Genomic DNA, 13,056 nt, shown 5'->3' with positions numbered 1-13,056 from the left:
CCTTAGAGTAGTAAATTAGCACATAGTATTATTATACGGTTGGAAGAAGCCACCCTAAGACTCTAGTTGCTACTTGTGACCAATAAATATGTACATAACTAATTAATTTACTTTATTACTTGTATGTTTTGGTAATTTTCTGTCTAGATTTTAACGATTTTCTTCTCTCAATTTCACCTAGTTTTAATGTTTTTTTGTTACAAAGAGGGGAAAAAAATTAAGCTCTCCTAAACCAAGTTCCTTGCCAAATCCGCTAGAGTACCTAGTTTTAATGTTTATGTATTTACTTATAGTAAATGCAATTTTTTTTTTTTTAAGTTTTAAAATGATATATTTTATATTAAAAAGCTACATTTAAACACAACAATGTGTCTAGAATGGAACAAACAACAATGTCATAGGGTGTAAAAAGGAAGCACCACGAAACAACGAAATGGGTTATTCCTTTTCGTGGGAGTAGAAGCTAAAACATTAGAGAATGGAACACCCAAGGCTAAGTAATGGGTTATTCCACCAAGAATTCAACTCAAAAGTCAAATTTTGAGACATGGCTTTTAACCACCACCAACCAATAACTTTCAATTTATCTACCAATTGCAATAAAGCCAATTCCTTGTGGCAAAAAATACGATAGTTTCTTTCTTTTCAAATGATTCAAATGGAAGCCAACCAAATCAATTGCAGAGTGAATCAAATCTTTTTTTGGAAACAAAGAAGAACCGCCGAATTGAATAGCACAATCGGAAGACGTACTAGGAAGAACACACGAGATATCGAGCCAATTTAGAACTTTGGCCCAAATATCTCAAAAAAAAAAAATCACACTCAAAGACGATTAATATATTCCTCTTTCTAACAACCTCCTGCACAAAAGAGAGTCGGAGTCCGAAGAATGGGTGAATATTGAATTGAAGCGATGAAGATGGATAAATGATAAGTTGAAGAGATGAAGAATACAAATCAAATTACTTAAAATATAAATATATTTTCTTATTTTGATTTCATCCCCTAAGTTTCTTTTATTTATTCTAGTCCTTAAGATTTTTTTTATTTAAGCTCCTCGATTAATGTTAGTAAAAAAATTTGCTTAATCATCACAAAAAATTCAAGTGGCATTCTTATATAGCAATATACATAATATATACCCCTTACACGGCCATTAAAAATGTACACTCACGTTATTAAAAATAACACTCACATTAAAATTGTACACACCCTTTAAAAAAAACGTACACGGTAGTACTAGTACCCTTTATAAAAATTACAATGCGCTGGTAAAAACCTAAACCGGAAGTATCTTGTCTTATCTATAGAGTTTTTTCAAAAGCCTCATCCTCCACTCCAGGGTTAGAGTTTAACACGATATATTAGGTTATATCAAGAAGGAAGGAAGAAAAAAAACTATTTGAGTGTTTTTTTTTAAGAAAAAACTATACAAGTGTTGTTAACCTAGCTTAGGGAATGAAACAAGAAGAACTCGTTACTCATGGAAAAAAATTATATGAGTTGGTGCTTCTTGATGTAATAAGAGTGACTTGTTTTATTGTTTTTCTAGAGAGCAAATGGGAACCGATTACTGCTAAACCATATGGATCGACTTTATTAGATTTAACTCAAATGGATTGGTTTGGTTATTTTATAAAGAAAATTGCTTTCTCCCAGCAAAAAACACTCATTCCCATACAAACTGACTAAGATATCCCTACGTGAGTTAACTCACGCAGGTGTTAAACTCAACGTGACTTAAGTCACGTTCACTACCCACGTGAGTTAACTCACGCAGATTACAACCCAGTGTGAGTTAACTCATATAGGTTATAACCCAGCGTGAGTTAACTCGTGTAGGTTATATTTTTGCTTACCGAATGTGAGTTAACTCACGCGGGGTATTTTTGTCAGTTTGTATGGGAGTGGGCGTTTTTTGTTAGGAGAAGAGCAATTTTCTTTTATAAATTGGGTTGACTTTTTAAAATGGGGAATGGATTGGTTATCAGTTTGGTTGAGGATATAACCATATTTTTTGCACACCCTACTTGGCACATTAATGATCATAGCAGATGGATGTGTCAACATGACATCAAAGTTGATTTGAAATTATATTTTCCTTTTCTTTGAGGGAGAATGAACATCAATATAAAATGCATAAATAAATATTTAGAGATAAATATTTAGAGATACTAAATATTTTGTAATAGTATATGCTAAGAGAATTGCTATATATATTATTACGAAACACTTGACACACAAAAGGCAAAAATGTAGTAGAATGGTTATCTTGATTGTTTAAAATGTCTACAGTAAAGTTTGAGTTTGCTATTGACACAATACATGAGTATGTTGTGTGAAATAGAATGATAAAGCGCTTGTTGGTTTCTCAAGGCTTTGTTACATTTTTGGAGTGATTACATTTTTCATTGTTTTTTATTATATTGATTGATTGTTTTGGAATAATCTAATCAAGATTATGAGTGTTTATGAAGGTTGGATTCATAAATAGCATGGACGAAGAGCATCACTTTGAATCTGTTGTCTATGTTGGAGCCTCCAAAACCTACCCTCAATCGGCTGGTATCATTCACAAAAATGGGTATATCATCGTCAGTGGTAGGCTAGAAGGTTGTAGAAATTTCTACTTCAAAAACAAAAAATGTAAAGTGTCATTTTGTTGTTGCAATTGATATTTTTGTTTGGGAAAAATTTATGATATCGTGCCTAAAGGAAAAGATCTTGTGGTTTATCTCATGTATGCATGTATGCAGTGGGAGAAGAAATACGCTCCCTAAAGACATTGCTCCTAAAAATTGAAATAGTTGTATGGCATTGGCTATGAGCAATAACACATTTTATTGTCAATGTGCTATAATTTTTCATACGATTGTGTGCGCAATAAACTTATCACGGTGGAAACTGCCTTCAGCTTGAAACTCATAAAGCCTTTTGTCTCTTTAGTTATTGAACCCTCTGGTTTTGACCGGGTGAATTTATCATAAATGTCCTTGTCATTATATTTTTGTCGAGTTTAATACGGAACCCTACAAAAATGGTCATGGCGATTAAAAAATTATACTTGTGCATTTGCAAAATTGTCTTTTATTATACGCACTTGTTTTGAATGAAGAAAAAAAATACAAAGGAATAGATGAAAAACAAATGATAGACCAAATAAACTTATACTATATATAAAGAAAAACAAGTTTCAAATACCTGAGTTTGACCTGTCTTTTTTATTACCTCTTTTACCCTTCATTTAAACTATTTTATTAACTATTTTATCATTTAATAATACTATTTTAAATTTTAATTAAAATAAATAAATCACATTAAGATAGAAAATATCTTACTACGATCGAAACAATATTATCAATATTATATATGAAGGGATTGAGATTTTGGGCCGAATTTTTTATAATTTCAAACCCAAACAAATTTTCCTATAGTAATGTTATATCGTTGGTGATACTATTTTTTTTAAACCAAAAAAAATCAAAAAAGAAACAGGAAGTAAAAGATTGGGGGGCATGTACCTGACCAAGTAAACCACAAAAACAACATGAAACAGGTGATACAATGATACAGTGCATAAGTGGTATAAAAAGAAATAAACCTAAACAAGTGATATTAAAAAGATAAAGATTTATATTATATTTGTTAAATTACTGTTGTTATTGAAAAAGATAAGCATGATTCTTTGGGTCTGTTACAATTTGAAAGTTACAAATATTTGTATTATAATTCTAATAAAAATCAAAAATAAAAGGGGTTACATTTAGGGACAAAAATAAAAGGGGTTACATTTAGGGACAAATATTTAGGAAAAAAGTAATAAATGCATCTAGTAATTTGAAAAGGGGTTATATTTAGGGACAAAAATAAAATATAATAGGTGGTTACATTAAGGGACGGAGGGAGTAATACATACACCTCCGTCCCTATATTTAAGCACCCATTTGATTTTATTTTTGTCCTACATGTAAGCCCCTTTTCAAATTACTAAATAAATTTATTATTTTTTTCCTAAACATACCCCTAATTAATACTACTATCTTGTTTTGAAATATGAAAAGTCAAACACGTACAAACAAAGGACAATTTCATAATATTAACACACATAACAAACACATTAATTACACTGACAACTTTTCTTAAGAAATGTGAAAAACGCAATGGGTGTCTACATTAAGGGGCGGAGGGAGTAAATGTTTACAACTTAGAATCAATTTTTAATATATATATATTCTCACATGACATGCATGACTCAAAGAGTCATTTTTAGTACACGAAAAAATGACAGAGATATGTATTCTTTACAAAATATATTAGTTATTTATGCATTTTGTTAGTGTTGTTATTTGTGTTTTAAATGCATGACTCAAATATTCATATTCAATACATGAATAATGAGGGGATATGCATTCTTTGTGAAATATATTGGTGGTTCATACATTTAGTTGGTTGTGTTGTGTGTGATTGAAACTCATGACTTCAAGAGTGATGTTTAATTTATGAGAATGAGATAATATCAATTGTGTGTGATTTATTTAAATTAAAATTTGATTTTTTTAATTTAAACTTAATGACATATCAATTATGTTTTAATAATATATACGAACACTTGACAAATGTAGGCTTAGAGTGGGGTGCCAACCTGGTTGGGACGTCCTCTAGTTCTTCCATGTCATTTTGCTCTCCCCTTATAAAAAAAATTTCTTTTCTTAATTAATGAAACATGCATTCATCTAAGTTCGATAAATTTCTAAACGATTCTCTTTGTTAATTGATATAAGCAATGAATCAATTCACAATAATATTAAATGTTATAATTAAAATTTTTTTAGCATGATTTAAATTGTTTACTTCTTAAGCAATTTCATGCTAATAAAAAGAAGGAATTTAGTTGTTTATTGGGACCGAGAGTTGTTCAATTTTGACAATAATAGTTGTATTGTTACCTTGTATAGTTTGTTGTGATATTTCTTAGATTTATTTGTATGCTACATAGTAATGTGTTTTTCTTTACTTTCGACCAAGTTTGGGTGGATCAAAATATTGGGTTAATAGCTACCAAAATTTTAAGGCATTAGTATTTTAGTCTTCTCGCTTATGTTGATCAACATCTACTCTTCCATTCAATGTGAATCATTTAACTCACACTTGACACAACTACATTCTCTCCCTAAAGTGTGAGATTTTTCGAATCCTTGATATTCTAATACTAGTAACCACTCTTACTCCCCCAAAAAGTTGAAATGAGCTCTGCTACCACTGTTGGGACTTTCGGAGAATCCTACACTAGGTGGATCAATACTTGGCTAAGAGCAAAAGCACATAAGTGATTTTGGACACCACATCTTCGTGCAAGATCTTAAGGTATTAGGTATGAGTCTTCTCCTTATATGATGGTTTAACATCTACTATTTCATCTAATGTAAAAATTGTAACTCACATTTAACGCATTGACCAGCCTCGCGCCAACATGTTAATTTTCAAAAGTCAAATGTATTCTATAGTAGAAATATGAGACCTGGAATGAAAGAGCATATATGATGTATATTTTGCAAGTTGACATTTTTCTAGGCACGGACAAGACAAATGCTTGGCGTTCTCATCTATGATTGGGAGAAATAAGAAGGACCTTTTTAAGTTTATAAAGTACAGGGTGTGACGAAAAATAAACTTTTAGGGAGAGAGGTCTTTGTCCAAATCCACAAAAGTATGTGATGATCAAATTTGCTGCAATCTATCCCTACGTATTTCAAGAATATTTTTGGTATTCTTCTTCCTTTGGAGAATGAGATTCAAAGATGGATGTAACCATATTACGGGTATAAGATGGATGTCTTGAGATAAACTTTCTACGAGCAGGAGGGGTGGAGGTATGACCTATGAGCTTAAAAAATTCGTATACTTCCAAATTGAGGTTGTTTTAGGAAAAAGGATTGTGATTTTTTTATTTCTTCTCTAACAAGAGTAGTTAATAAGCTCTTATGTTAAAACATCTTTCATTGAAGATGCTCTTATGCATCAGGTCATTATTGATGGATGGGTAAGTAAATCTCAATTATTAGGTTACACAGTTATAAATTTTGGATTTATACGAAATTTTGTGTGCTTTAAAAAGTTACTATTAAACGTAATAACTTGATTGTCTTCTTCAAAAAATACCAAAACTTAAAAGTAAAAATAAAGCATCAAGTATATTTCTAATAGTATGTAGGATTTGTGTAAACGTGTGTATGTAATAAATATTTAAGCTAAAAGTTGTTGTTAAGAGAAAAAGATAGGCAAATATAGGTATATCATCATCATTCTTAATGTTAGGTTAAATTTTAGCTTGAAGGTTACTGAAAAGTTGTAGTTAAACAATTCATATCAATGTGTGTTGCAAGGATAGGGATGGAATGGTGCTTTCGGCAATCATTTATTTATTCAACAATTAGATATCAGTCCTTTAGAATTTGCTTCTTTTATTCTTGTATGCCCAATAGACTGAAGAAAATCACGGGAAATCTATGTTCCTGGTTGATCTAACATCAATTGGTCGAAGGACAATTCAGACCCTCATCCTTGTTCTTTCTTTTTTTGGCTAAAATATGTTTCCTGCAAATGCCAAATATAACAAATTTTGATTTTAATCCCTTCTAAAAAAAATTAATAGACCTTTGCATAAAATTATGTCTTTTAAAAAGGTATGTGAGTCCATTTAGTAGTTGATTTGGTTGTCGCCTATATGACAGTTGTTGACTACGCAACTTTTGTGACGTGATGATGACATGTCAATTTTCTTAATTAAAATTTTTTAAAAAATAAAAAATCTGAATTATGATTTTCAAATATAAATAATACAATAAATTGGCTCTCAAACTTTGACATCATAATCATAATCATACTAAAAACTTACCTGGGAGAATCTTACTTTTGAAGGAGTGTATTTCACCGTTGGACTCCAAAGGGGAGAATTTGTTATTAGAAGATGAGGTGGAGGAGTTACATGGCCTCAATGCTAAAAAAATTTTTTTATCTCATATTGATACTAGTATTTGTTGGCAGCAATCTCGATTAACTTTGCTTAGAGAAGGGGATGCAAATTCAAAAATTTTCAATGCAGTCATCTCTAGTCGACGTCGTGGTGATTCTATCCCTTCTATTCTTGTTGAAGGTGTTCAGGTGGAGGGTGTGGGCAATATGCGTAGTGCTATTTTTTCTCACTTTGCCACTCATTTTGAAGTTCGTAATGTTGAGAGACCTGGTGCGGATGATCTTCAATTTCGTACTTTGTCATTCATGGAAGGAGTGAAGTTAATTAAACTGTTTAGATTGGAAGAGGTAAAAGCTACAATTTGAGATTGTGATAGTTACAAGAGTCCTGAGTCAGATAAGATTAATTTTGGTTTTATTAAAGACTTTTGTGATGATATTAAGGATGGTATTATGAGATTTATTACTTATTTTCATCAAAACGGAAGGTTGACATAAGGTAAATATTGTACTTTCATTGCCCTTATTCCTATAATTGATAATTGATAGTCCTCGGGTATTGAATGATTTTCGTCTCATTTCTTCGGTGGGAAGCTTGTATAAGATTTTGCTTGAATTATTAGCTAATAGATTGCGTCGTGTTATTCAGAGTGTTGTTTCATAATCGCAATCAACTTTTGTGAAAGGCATGCAGATCCTTAAGGGTAGGGATGGCAAAAAAGTCCGCACCCGTGGATATTCGCGGATAAAATCCGCCACGGGCACGAAGCGGATACCTTAATGGATATCCACGGATAAAATAAAAGGATTTTTTAACTACCCGCTAATTAATGGATACGGATGCGGATTTAATAGTATCCACAACCGCGGATATCCATACCCGCTATTAAACCGAGTAAATTACATAAATAACCTTAATTTTTTTCAACTTCCTAAGAAAACACCCTAGGTATTGTCTGCAGTTCTGCACTAAGGACCACTTCCACAATCCTTTCTCCTACCAACCTCTAATAATCTACTATCATGTTACACTAAGATAGAAAAAATCTTACCTAAAAAAAAGGATAATAGTCATTTTGATCCCTAAATATGTTTGTCATCTGTTTCCACTTAAACAAAAATATTACTACCTCCGTCCCTAATTATAAGACCCTTTTGAGAATTTTTCTTGTCCCTTTTTATAAGACCCTTTTGCTATTTCCAACTACATTAATTATTTCTTTACATACATGCCCCTATTTATTATACATCTTTTTCTTCAATCAACAATAAATAACATGTTGAAAATATAAACCAACCCTCTCTCTTAAAGGATAAAATTGTAAAAACAATAGCAATTACAAACATATTTAATACAAATATCCACTATCTTAATTCCCGTTATTTTTTCAAAAGGGTCCTATAATTAGGGACGGAGGTAGTATCATTAAGTGGTCTTGAATCCCTAATTCCCATTTCCCAAACACTCTTAAGCCTGCAAATATCACCCACTTTACTCATGTAGTTTTATTCCCCTTTTGAACCTCCTCAAAGTAATCTCAAAAGACCATCCCCTTATTTTGCACCCTTTTCTTATCATCTCAGTTTCTTTTTTATTTTTTATATTATAACAATATAAAAATATACACATAAAACCTTATCAGCTTTATGTTCAACCCTTCATTATTTTTATTTTAATTAAATCCATTGATTACTACATTATGATAAATTATTCCCTATGCACTTAATTTTTTTTTTTTTAAGGAATTCCCTATGCACTTAATATTATTCATTATTAATTATTTAAACCTCTCATATATTAAAAACTTGTTTTAATTTGTTGACATACAAAATACTTAACATAGAAAATTTAAGATGTTACACATTTTATCGCAGTAAGTTCAAGATTCTCTACAAAAGGGTGACGATATTATCTTCGGGTGATTGAAGACGTCAAGTAAAATAAAAATTATTCATACCAACCGATTTTTTATTTTATTTTCATGAAATACTATATGTAAAGAGATTACATAAGTTTGAGTTTCCTTTTTGACTTTCAATTATACCTTTAAACAAATTTGACTACGAGAATACTCTATTGTTTGTGTCATTTAAAAAAAAAGAATTTATATTATGTTTTCTATATTGTCGGTGTTATTGAAAAAGATAAGTATAGTTTTTTACCATATAAAAATGCAAAATGTCTATATTTTTAATGAAAATCAGAATCAAACTTTAATTAATTGTTTTTCAAGAGAAAAATCAAAATTTCATACAAACACAGTTAGTAATTTATACGTATCTGCACAATAAAATAGCGGATAAACGAACACGAAGTTCCCGTATGAACACTAGTATATAATAAATTTATTTTGTATCCACTATTGGCTTCGTATGAATACCAACTACATTGGTGACACATGTTTATATCATTTGAAGTATGACTCCAAAAATTGAATTTTAGAGTGTATATATTTGTATTTTAGAAATTAAGATTTTCAATAAAAGTGATATAAAAACTATATACGTGGGTGTGTTGTATTATGAACATTAAGTTTTTATTTTTCATTTACAAACTTAAAAAAAAAATAGTATTTTGTATAGATTATTTCAAAAATGAGTATTTTGTGTAAATAAAACGTATGCGAAAGAGTAGCTTACAAGTAAAATAAGGAGGATCTTTCAAATAAAAATAAAAATAAAAATAAAAATAAGGAGGTGTTAAAATTAATTTAGTCTAATTTGACTCATTTATATGCTGTTTAACATGGTTAGGGTTTGAATACTCTAGGCCGGCCCATTTTCCAACCTATACATCTTCTCAATACCATGTTGAGTAAATGATATATAAGTGCTTTTAACATTAAGATTGCAACATCTATTGTTGAGATTGAATCAACATTTTGCTGCGGCGCAAAATAATACCTAGATCTACATTAAGTTCAAGCGTAATTAGATCAAACAGGCGAATCAGGTATATGATCTACATTAAGTTCCAAGACGATTCAAATATATCGTAACATAAACAACTTGCTTTATTCTTGGGATATGTGCAATACATTTCTCTCTGTAAAATGGTCGTTGAAGAATAAGATGTTTATAAATTGGTGTATTTTTCAATTTGCCTGAAGCATGTTGTTGTCTATTTCCCTCTTATTTTTAATATATTTCATGACTTTGCGTTTTATGGATAGCGTTACAGTTTTTGTAATAAGCAAACCCAAAAAGTAATGAAGGGACAATCACAAATTTAGATCTGAGAATCAAATTTGAGAGTTATACTTTCGATTTGAATTTAGAGAGCTTTAATATGAAATTCACGTGCAAACATATTTGGGTTTTAGGGTTTTCTTAGGAATATTGAGTTTTAGGGTTACATGTTACTCCCTCCGGTCCTATTTACAAGAGACAATTCACTTTTTAGATACATTGAATAATTTATGTATTTGGTCTAGAAATTAAACCAAATACATAAATTATTCAATGTATCTAAAAAGTCAATTGTTTCTTATATAAAGGACCGGAGGGAGTATTTAGATTTGAGATGGACATTGACAAAACATCATATGACAACAATATCAAATTTAACTCAAATTTGGCTATCCAAACAAATTAAATGGTTCATGCCCATTAAATTGGCTATTAATATAGTTTATTTAAATTGTATAATTTAGTTTGTGTGGATCTATTCAATTTTTTTTACTCTGTGCAACTAGCAATAGGCTAGAAAGAGATAAGATCCTCTCCAGTTAACTGTCAGGGCTAATTTAAGGGTAAAACTAGCTAATACGTAGACAATAAGGCCTTATTTTGAAAACTATTGGGTTGATCTTATCAATTGTATCATACATCCGACCGTAGACTATTAGATCAAGAGAGATACAAGTTATCAACTATTAGTTTCAATTAACCACCATATTTGTTTTACCACCATCCTCTTCAATTAACTACCATTTTTGCAGGTTAATTTCTCGATATTTTTTTTAAGAATTTAATTTTTTAAACCCTCTGTGATATTTTTTTTTAAACTTGTCTCATTTTTTGTGTTTTTTTATATATATTTTTTAATTTTGTGCAATTTATTGATTTGAATTTTGCATTCTCAGCTCTCAACTCTTATCGCAGTCTGACGTCACCACCACACTGTGCAATTAGATTTCACCGTTGTTCTTGGTTCGCACTTGTTCAGTTCCCATACTTCACTTCCTCAAGGTATATATTTTGTTTTCCTCTAAATATTTTCTCAGTTCGCACTTATTCAGTACCTGTACTATTAGTTGGATGTTGTCACTATCATCGGTTAACGGTGATTAATCTCTATAAACAATCTTAGATGCACAAAGTTGATCTTACCATCTATTTAAACAAAATTTTCTCAGGTAGATATATGTCAAAATAAAACTTTGACCATTTTTTTGTGTGTGGGGTTCTGACCTTTTTATTCGGGGGACTTTGACCATTTATTAATACAGTCCACGTTCTTTCAAAAATAAAAGATTAGTATAGTCCACGTGTTATGTTTTCATTGGCCTAACAACACGCCCAAAATGTTTTATTTCCAATGATTACCTTTCTTCCACCTTTTTTTTACTACGTTTTTTTCATTACTTCATTTTTTATCTTTGACCAAAAATATTTAGAACGTTTTACCATGTACCCCAACACTTATACCTTCACCCCTACAAATCATAAAAAATCCCAATTTTGACCTTTTGTCATATGAATTCACCCTACAATATTTTTTTTTGATAGAACAAGTTTTCCGGAAGTTGCAATCGAACACAAGATTTCTGGAAATTAAAATTTATACCGTGGCTGAACTGCAGATATGAAATTACAGTTGTTTAGGTTACCGAAAAATTTATGAACTTTCATTCACAATTTCTAATTGTATGAATAATTTAATCAAAATGAAAGGAACCCAAAACTCACGAAGCTAAAAATAAGCCACAATCCAAAAAGTAAAAGAGAATAGAGAATACAATTTTTTCAACCTGGATACAAATAACTAGCACTTAATCAAAAAGCGTTTGATTATGATTTACATGATTTGTCAAGGCTGTTTTTTCCCAATGTATCTAATAGTTTTTGTAGAATTTTTTCACGAAAATACAACAAATTAAATAAATGATCTACCATCAAATTACAAAAGGGACAAATTTGGAAATTTATATGATTTGTAGGGGGTGAACATAGATTTAACCTTGTGAGTTTGAGTTTGTGGAAAATTTGTTGTTAATACATCAATGATCATGGAAGAATTCCTTTATTCAAGATTAAGTGACAATGAGTTTGCAGGACAAATCATGGAATAATTGTATGAATATTTTGTGGGGGTGAAATCAAATCATAAAAAGGGTAAAATTGGAACTTTTCATAATTCGTAGGGGTGAAAGTATAAGTGTAGAGGTATAGGGTAAAATTTTCAAATATTTATTACCGTTCTGTTTTTTCCTAACCGAAGCAAACAACATTTCACACCTTTTTCTTCATATAGGAGCATATTCTCATTTCCCACTATTTCTTTGTATACTTTTATTTCTTTTCACACCTTTTTTTTAGTATTCACAGCTCATGGGTTGTAACAATTTTCGAACACGTGTACACATCACTCATTTATAAATTTTAAATAGTAATATTAATACAAAAATTTTAAATGGGATTTAATAATCAATTATCAATAATTTTATATCTTTACATATCAATTTTTAATATTAAAACAATGTGAGTTTCACTTAAGAATGAATGTCTTAAGTGAGACCCTGAATCCTATAGGACCTCAAATTTTTTTCTTTCCAATGAGACACTTAATAAGTATCCGATCTTAAATGTTTAGGATATCATCATCAAAGATAGTCTTAGGGTGTATCTCTTTTTTTAGTATTTAAACAATTTTTCTTTAATTTGTTTTTGGATAAATCAAATACAACATTTGCACGAAAGCATGAAGATCAACTTGTCAAAATAACAGAAGTTTTTTCAATAAATATTAGTATTTTATCTTTTATCGATATTTAGTTGAGTTTATGCCGTTACACGCAAAGACGGATGATAAATGATATTTTTTCAGAAAAAAGAAAATGATCTCTAAACAGAGATAGA

Source organism: Medicago sativa, chromosome 1 (assembly GCF_051527215.1).
Source record: "Medicago sativa cultivar Bolivia chromosome 1, Bolivia_mono, whole genome shotgun sequence".
NCBI lineage: Eukaryota > Viridiplantae > Streptophyta > Magnoliopsida > Fabales > Fabaceae > Medicago > Medicago sativa.
The sequence above is the reverse complement of the archived record's forward strand: the minus strand, read 5'-3'. Positions refer to the sequence as shown.